At 45.9% G+C, this 8,667-nt stretch overlaps 1 non-coding gene across 1 annotated transcript; it reads left to right on the top strand.

Moving 5' to 3' along the window:
• The first annotated feature begins 3,266 nt into the window (after nt 1–3,266).
• Nucleotides 3,267–3,373, top strand: LOC123456093. Its single transcript, XR_006634314.1, has one exon. It is a non-coding gene; the product is annotated as a U6 spliceosomal RNA (small nuclear RNA).
• Nucleotides 3,374–8,667: the final 5,294 nt, after the last annotated feature.

Below are 8,667 nucleotides of genomic sequence, written 5' to 3'. Positions count from 1 at the left end.
CAGCAGGCTTTGCAAGCAAGTTCCTTTAACCACTAAGCTATTCCTCCAGTCTCTCAACATAATTTCTTTTATTTATTTACTTTTCATTTATTTATTTGAGAGAGAGAGAGAAAAAAAAAAAGGCAGATAGAGAATGGGCACATTAGGGCCTCCAGCCACTGCAAATAAACTTCAGATACATGTGTCCCTTGTGCATCAGGCTTACATGGGTCCTGGGTAGGTGAACCTGGGTCCTTTGGCTTTTCAGGAAAATGTCTTAACCACTAAGCCATCTCTCCAGCCCTCTTTTTTTTTTTTTTTTCATTTCAGAGAGAGGGAGAAAGAGGTAGATAGAGAGAGAATGGGCACGCCAGAGCCTGTAGCTGCTGCAGACAAACTCCAGACACATATGCCACCATGTGCATCTGGCTTACGTGGGTACTGGGGAATCCAACCTGGGTCTTGAGGCTTCCCAGGCAAGCACCTTAAGCTGCTAAGCCATCTCTCCAGTCCTGAACATAGTGTTTAGAACATATAATTTTTCTTTCTTGTCGGGAACGATATCAAAAGTGATGGTTGAAGTTGCAGATAATAGATCACCAATTGAATTAATAATGAGAAAAAAAAGGTGTAGGGGTCTTAGGACTATATCTAGGTGAAAGAAGAATTTGATACAGAAAAATCAATTAGGACCTGAAGAGATGGCTCAGTGGCTAAGGCACTTGCCTACAAAGCCTAACATCCTGGGTTTGATTCCCCAGTACCTATGTACACCAGATGAACAAAGTGGCCCATGTGTTTGGAGTCTGTTTACAGTGGCTGGAGGCCCTGGCACACCCATTCTCTCTCTCTTTCTATATCTCTCTGATTGCCAATAAATAAATTTTAAAAAATCAATCAGGGCTGGAGAGATGCTTAGTAAAGCACTTGCCTGTGAGGCCTAAGGACCCATGTTTGTTTGACTCCCCACATCACAAGTAAGCCAGATGCACAAAGTGATACATGCACTATGTCACATCTGGACTTCAATTACAGTGGCTGGAGGCCCTGGTGTGCCAATTCTCATTCCCTCTCTCTCTGTCTCTCACAAAAACAATCAATTAGAAGCAGGCCAGTAAAGATTTCTAGATTAAGCTTCCCCCTTCCTAGATGACAGAAACTCTGATCCTTATCTAAGATAACTGGAAAAGCTAGAACATCTGGTCTTTATCCATACCTGGTCTTCCTCACATAGCCATTCACCATAAAAAACCTGCATCTAGCTGGGCATGGTGGCTCACGCCTTTAATCCCAGCACTCAGGAAGCAGGGGCAGGAGGAACATCATGAGTCTGAGGCCATCCTGAGACTACATAGTGAATTCCAGGTCAGGCTGAGCTAGAGTGGGACCCTACCTCAAACAAACAAACAAACAAACAAAAAACCCAGATCTGAGGGCTAGAAGTGGCTTAGTAGTTAAGGTGCTTGTCTGCAAAGCCTAAGGACCCAAGTTCAATTCCCTAGTATCCACATAAAACCAAATATACAAAGTAATGCATGCATCTTTAGTTCATTTGCAGTAGCAGAAGGCCCTGGTGCTTGCCCATTTCCCTGGCCCCTCCCTCTGTCTCTCTGTGTCCCTGTCTCTGCTTACAAATAAATAAATAAATAAATAGGGCTGGAGAGATGGCTTAGTGGTTAAGGCGCTTGCCTGAGAAGCCTAAGGACCCAGGTTTGATTCCCAGTACCCACATAAGCCAGATGCACAAGGTGACACATGTGTCTGGAGTTTGTTTGCAGTGGCTGAAGGCCCTGGTGCACCCATTCTCTCTCTCTCTATCTGCCTCTTTCTCTCCCTCCCTCCCTCTCTCTCTCAAATAAATAAAAATAAATTTAAAAAATAAAAAAAAACAGATCTTAGTCTTGAGGGGGGCTTCTCAAGCCTTTCTTGCTTCTCTGAGAGTTTCTTGCTTCCTTCTGATAAGAATTTTGGGGGTTCAGGAGGGGTATGCCAATGTATGAACCCCAAGTTTTAGATTCTGTCCTATCTTTTTTGTTGTTGTTGTTTTGTTTTTTTGAGGTAGGGTCTCACTCTATCCCAGGTATTCACTATGTAGTCTCAGGCTGGCCTTGAACTCATGGTGATCCTCCTACTTCTGCCTCCCAAGTGCTGGGATTAAAAGGTGTGCACCACCAAGCCTGGCTTCTGTCCTACCTTTAACAAAGAATTAGAAGGATACATAATGAATCATTTAGTTTATTGAGGGGAAAAAAAATCACAAATTATGGAGTTTATTTAAGGGAAAAATCAGAACTTGTGGGGTTTAGTAAACACACTCTTATGTGGAAGCATTGCATAGTTTATAAGGTATGTTTAGGAGAAATTGAGGTCTTTTGGGGGAAAGTTGGAGTGGAGCTGCAATCATGTGGGCTTAAGAGAAACTGAGTCTTTTAAAAAGAAAGATTAGAGAAAAGCTGCTGGCACGTGGAAAGTCGAATCTAGAAGCTTGTGTAGGGGGAAATGGGAAGACATCCCCCCCCCCCACCCCCGCCACCACACACAGACATGGTAGATGCAGAAAGCAGAGGAAAATATCGCAAGTCATCAGAGACAGGTTACCCCACACAGTAAAGCAGAGACGAGCAGGAAAGCCATCCAAAACAAGAAACAGTTTTATGCTCTTCCTCCCCACCTAGCGGGAAGGGGGAATCACTTGTATTCTTGTAGCCATAACTACTGGGGGTAGGGGGGCTGAGCAGAAGCAAAAAGTCTAGGTAGTGTGGTAGACGGGACAGCAGGGGGTGCTATCGATCAGTCTCGTCAGACACGAGTTCCATTTCTGCCAAGTTCCCCCTTTTTGTTTCTTTCTCTTTTTGGAAGGGTTATCTAGAAAGAGGAGGGGCCCTACATTCCATTCTTGTGTTAGGGCAAGATGGTATGTAGGGTGCAATCTCCTGGTTTTCTCTCTTGAGCCTCAATCCTTAACTGAAGCTGCCTTAAAAAAAAATGTTGGTTGGGCAGGAGAGATGGCTTAGCAGTTAAGTGCTTGCCTGTGAAGCCTAAGGACCCCGGTTCGAGGCTCAATTCCCCAAGACCCACGTTAGCCAGATGCACAAGGGGGGGGGGGCGCATGTGTCTGGAGTTCGTTTGCAGTGGCTGGAGGCCCTGGCACGCCCATTCTCTCTCTCTGTTACTTTCAAAAAAAAAAAAAAATGTTGGCTTTCTCCTATCCTCCTTCCCGTATGTTCTAGGTTTAAGCACCCCCTTTCCTATCCCTAAAGTTTTAAACTACAAATAAAATCTTTTTGCTGCTCGCTTCAGCAGCATCTATACTAAAATTGGAACCACACAGAGAAGATTAGCATGGCCCCTGCGCAAGAATGACATGCTAATTCGTGAAGCGTTCCATATTAAAAACAAACAAAAACCTTCTTTTCTTTTCTTTTTTTTTCAAGGTAGGGTCTCACTCTGGTCCAGGCTGACCTGGAATTAACTCTGTCATCTCAGGGTGGCCTTGAACTCATGGCAATCCTCCTACCTCTGCCTCCTGAGTGTTGGGATTAAAGGCGTGCGCCACCACACCCGGCTCTTTTCTTTTCTTTTTCTTTTTTTTTAAAGAAAGACTAACATACTCATGAAAATAATCATTTGTATGACAACAGCAAAAATAAAACCCACAAATGTATTAAAAAAAATCTTTCTGAACCTTATCCTCTGGTCCATGAATTTCATTCTATGAATTCATAGGACAAGGAATTGGGAACACCCCAAATTATCGGTGCATTGGTGCACAAGAAATGCAAAATTCTTGTATCATTATTGTGCAAGTCTTGTATAGGATGCATCAGCCACTGTGCATCAGCACTTCACCCCTCTTTTGGCTCTTACATTCTTTCCACCACGTCTTCTGCAAGGTTCTGGAACCTTGGAAGGAAATGTAGTCTTAATTACTAATAATGCTAGTGCTGCTGTTGTTTTAGGCTATAGGTGGTGTGGTGGTTTGAGTCAGGTGTCCCCCATAAACTTAGGTGTTCTGAATGCTAGGTTCTCAGCTGATGGATATTTGGGAATTAATGCCTCCTGGAGGCAGTGTATTGTTGGGGGCGGGCTTATGGTATTATAGCCAGTGTCCCCTTGCCAGTGTTTAGCATACTCTCCTGTTGCTATGGTCCACCTTATGTTGGCCAGTGGGTGATGTCCACCCTCTGCTCATGCGATCATTTTCCCCTGCCATTGTGGAGCTTCCCCTCGAGCTTATAAGCCAAAATAAACTTTTTCCCAGAAGCTGCTCTTGGTTGGGTGATTTCTACCAGCAATGTGAACCTGACTGCAACAGTAAAGTGGTACTGAGAGTGGGGTGCTGCTAGTCACCTGACTGTGTGGCTTTGGCCTTTTGGAGCTGATTTTCAAGAGGAATGTGGGAGGATTTGAAACCTTAGCCTAAGAGATGCCTTGCAGTGCTTTAAGTACAGTTTGATGGACTGTTCTGGTCAGAGTTGAAAGACCTGAATGCAGTAAGAACTGTGGACTGTGAGGTTTGGCTTATGAGGGTGAGAAAGAGCATTGCTTAGACTGGGCCAGCAGTTTGTGTGAAGCTTTCTGTTATGCTCATGTCCTGAGAAGTCATGCAGGGTTGCTTTGCGTAGAAATGAACTGGTGTGAGCAGAGGGATATGGCACAGAAAGAAAAATCTTTGGATGAACTGTTGCCCATTCAGCTGCAATTGAGATTGGTCCAGCTGACCTGCACTGGGGCAACAGGAAGAATGTAGACTCTCTTGAAGGGACCTGAGTGCTCAAGGAGTGTCCTGTTCTTCTAAAGTCTGCTTTATCCCTCCCCACCAGATTAACAAATGGGCACTCTACCTGGTATTGTGGAGTATACGAAATGCAGGAAAGAGAGGGTCATTGAGTTTGCAACAGTCTTGTGTTTTGGAAATGGTCATGGGCAGTGTGAAGCAGGTTTGCTGGATGCCTGCATGGAGACCCCCATGGGACCATGAGATGGCTGCTAAGGAAACCTGCCAGGTTGATGAAGTTTTCCACGACTGTGAGTGGCCTGGCTGGAGGGGTGGAATTGGAATGCCGAAAACTTGTTGCACATTCATCTGGAGTTTGTTTGCAGCAGCTGATGGCCTCTGGAGGGCCCATTCTCTTTTTTCTTTCTGCCTCTCTTTTGCAAATAAATAAATATTTAAAACTTTTTAAAAATTTTACTTTATTTATTTGCAAGAGAGAGGGAGAGAAATAGGCAGGTAGAGAGACACAGAGAATGGGCACACCAGGGCCTTCAGACACTGCAAATGAACTCCAGACGCATGTGCCACCTTGTGCATCTGGCTTACGTTGGTCCTGGGGAATCCAACCTGGGTCCTTTGGCTTTGCAGGCAAGTGCCTTAACCACTAAGCCATCTTGCTAGGTCCCCCCCCCCCCTTTGTTTTTTCAAGGTAGGGTCTCACTCTAGCCCAGGCTGACCTGGAATTCATTCTGTAGTCTGAGTGAACTTGAACTCAAGGTGATCCTCCTACCTCTGCCTTCCATGCTGGGATTAAAGGCATGTTCCACCATGCCTAGCTCAAAGTAATTTTTTTTTTAACTTTTACTTTTTTGGTGTTTGTTCTTTGTTTTAGGGTTTTGGGGATTGAGCCCGGGCTTTGAGCATCTGGGAGAGTACCGTATATTAGTCCTTGGGTTTTGAGGTTTCACTACATGGCCCAGGCTGGCCTGGATCTCTCTTCCTAAACTGGCCTCCAACTCAAATCTTCCTGCTTCAGCCTCTGGAGGGCCTGCTTTGGTTTTGAGCGGTCCTGTGTGCATGCACATGCAATCTGAGTGGGTATGTGGCATGGTTTAGTTTTTGTCCTATGCATCAACCATTGTTTTGTTATTGTCTCCTCATTTTTCTCAAGGCATTTGTCTCATATCAACCTTTTTTTTTGTTGTTGTTATTGTTTTTTCAAGGTAGGGTCTTGTCCTAGCCTAAACTAACCTGAAATTCACTATGTAGTCTCAGGGAAGCCTGGAACTCACCACAGTCCTCCTAACCTCTGCTTTCTAAGTACTGGGATTAAAGGCACGTGCCACCATGCCAGGCTCATATCAAACATTTTTGGCTTGCCTTTCTACTCCATAGAAGGCAGGTTTTCTTCTAGGAAACCAGGCAGTCTATGACCAGCAGATGGCACCACACAGAAAGGGCAGAGTCCTTTAGGCTCCTGAGCAGTCAGTCACCTGTCAACTTTAGCCTCCATTGACTTACTATAGCCACATCCTTTTAAAAAAATATTTTTTATTTGACAAAGAGAGAAAGAGAGGGAGTGAGGGGGGAGGGAGAGAGAATGGGTGCACCAAGGTCTCCAGCCACTGCAAACAAAGTCCAGATGCGTGCACCCCCTGGTCCATCTGGCTAACCTGGGTCCTGGGGAATTGAACTTGGGTCCTTTTGCTTTGCAGACAAACGCCTTAACTGCTAAGCTATCCCTCCAGCCCTTCCTTTTTTTTTTTTTTTTTTTTTTTTTGAGGTATGGTCTCACTATAGCCCAGGCTGGCCTGGACTAATGCTGTAGTCCTAGGCTGGACTTGAACTCACTGTGATTCTCCCATGAAATGACCTACCTCTGGGATTAAAGGCACCCCCACCCCTGGCTCCTAGCATTCACTTCCAAGTGGTGTATGATTAAAGATTCCAATTTGCAAAGTGATTCTGAAACTTTGTCTCCTCCACCAAGTCCCATCATTAGTCTAGTGTCTTTTGTCATCTTGTCAAAATGTCTCCGGAGAAACACTGATTGCAGATTTCTGGTTAAAGTGCTTGAGGTGACTTCAGCGTGATTTAAATGCAGGATATAACTCAAACTGTCTTCACAGTTTAAGGAAATGAAAAATCCATTAGAAAAAAAAAAGGAAGTTGTCTTAATATTTCTAACAATGGAATTTTTAGGATCTGAGGTTGCACCCCCACCTCCAGGTAAGGTCTCACTCTAGGCCAGGCTGGCCTGGAATTCACTATGTAGTTTGTGTAGTCTCAGGGTGGCCTTGAACTCACAGTGATCCTCCTACCTCTGCCTTCTGAGTGCTGGGATTAAAGGCCTGCTCCATCACCACCACCAGTTTTAGGATCTGAAATACGACTTTTTTGTTTAAGGCAGACTCTCACTATACCCTAAACTGACCTGAAACTAACTCTGAAGCTCCAGGCTAGCCTCAAACTCACAGCCATTCCTCCTACTTTGCCTCCTGAGTGCTGGGACTAAAGTTGTGCACCACTACGTCTGGCTATGAAATGTGACTTTTGTTATAACTTTCCTTACTTCATTTAGAAAGTTCAGGAGCAGCCTCGTAGATTTCCACCAGAAAAAGAAAAAAAAAAAAAGCCACCTAGTGAGTATCATTCTAAAGGCCTCTCTACCCCATACCCTCTAAACCAATGCTTTGTATGTTACGGAGCCATCCTACTACTGCAGTGAATACAAGAAAAATCCTATTCCACAGAAGACCTAAGTATCTGAAAAATGGTGACACTTTCTAGTCTGTTATGGTAGGATGCTAGTGACTGCTGTAGCGTACATATGTATGCTATCTCACGTGCAGTTCCTTAGAGTTCCAGCTTGGCTCCGGCCCTTCTCCAATGTCTTGTTGAAATGGTACCTTTTTTCTTTTCTTTTCTTTTTTTTTTTTTTTTTTGCGGGGGAGGGTTTTGAGCCTGGAATTCACCATGTAGTCTCAGACTGGCCTGGAACTCACAGCGATCACCTCTGCCTCCTGAGTGGTGAGATTAAAAGGCGTGAACCACCATGCCCAGCTTCGTACCTGATGCATTTATTATTTATTTTTAAAGATTTTGTTTTAATTTATTTATTAGAGACACAGAAAGGGAGAGAGAGAACGGGTGCGCTAGGCGTCTAGCCACTGCAAACAAACTCCAGACGCATGCGCCACCATGTGACTATGGCTTATGTGGGACCTAGAGAATCCAACCGGGTCCTTGGGCTTCGCAGGCAGGCGCCTCAACCACTAAGTCATCTCTCCAGCCCTATTTATTTATTATTTATGAACGAGAAAGAAGCTGACAGAGGGAGAAAATGGGTGCACCAGGGCCTCCAGCCTGTGCAAACAAACTCCAGACGCGTGCGCCCCCTTGTGCAGCTGGCTTACGTGGGTCCTGGAGATTCGAACCGGGGTCCTTAGTCTTCGCAGGCAAGCGCATTAACCACTAAGCCATCTCTCCAGCTCCTGTACCTGATTTCATTACCAGTTTTCATCCGTATCCACTGGGGAATGGGATGATTCTGTTCTTTGGTTTCTTGGCTAGGGTTCTCTTGATCCTGAAAGTCTTGTTCTGAAGGAGATAATGGCGGGAAACGGAGTCAACCGCACCCTCGGCGACGGTGGGGAAAAGGAGAGGCAGCAGGGCTGCTTCTCGGACCCTGGGACCCGCGTTCCCGTCGCCGAACCTCCAGCCGTGACTTTTTCACGCTCTTGGTCGGCAGCCAGCTAGTCAGCAGCACTACTGGGCAAGGGCAGCCGGCGGAGACGCGGCGGCCGCGGCCACACGTCAGCGTCGCAGAGCACGCTCTCGTTTCCGGTCGTAAGCACGCCAGCACCGCCCGCTCCGCCCCCCAGCTCGGCGATCGGCTAGCGATGCCCGACGGCGTTCGGCGCTCGCCTCGCGGGCCTTGCGCTTGCGTACTACGGCTCCTTGCCGCCCGG

This window comes from Jaculus jaculus, chromosome 19 (genome assembly GCF_020740685.1).
Source record: "Jaculus jaculus isolate mJacJac1 chromosome 19, mJacJac1.mat.Y.cur, whole genome shotgun sequence".
In the NCBI taxonomy this organism is placed as follows: domain Eukaryota; kingdom Metazoa; phylum Chordata; class Mammalia; order Rodentia; family Dipodidae; genus Jaculus; species Jaculus jaculus.
This window is presented reverse-complemented; position numbering and strand designations above follow the sequence as displayed.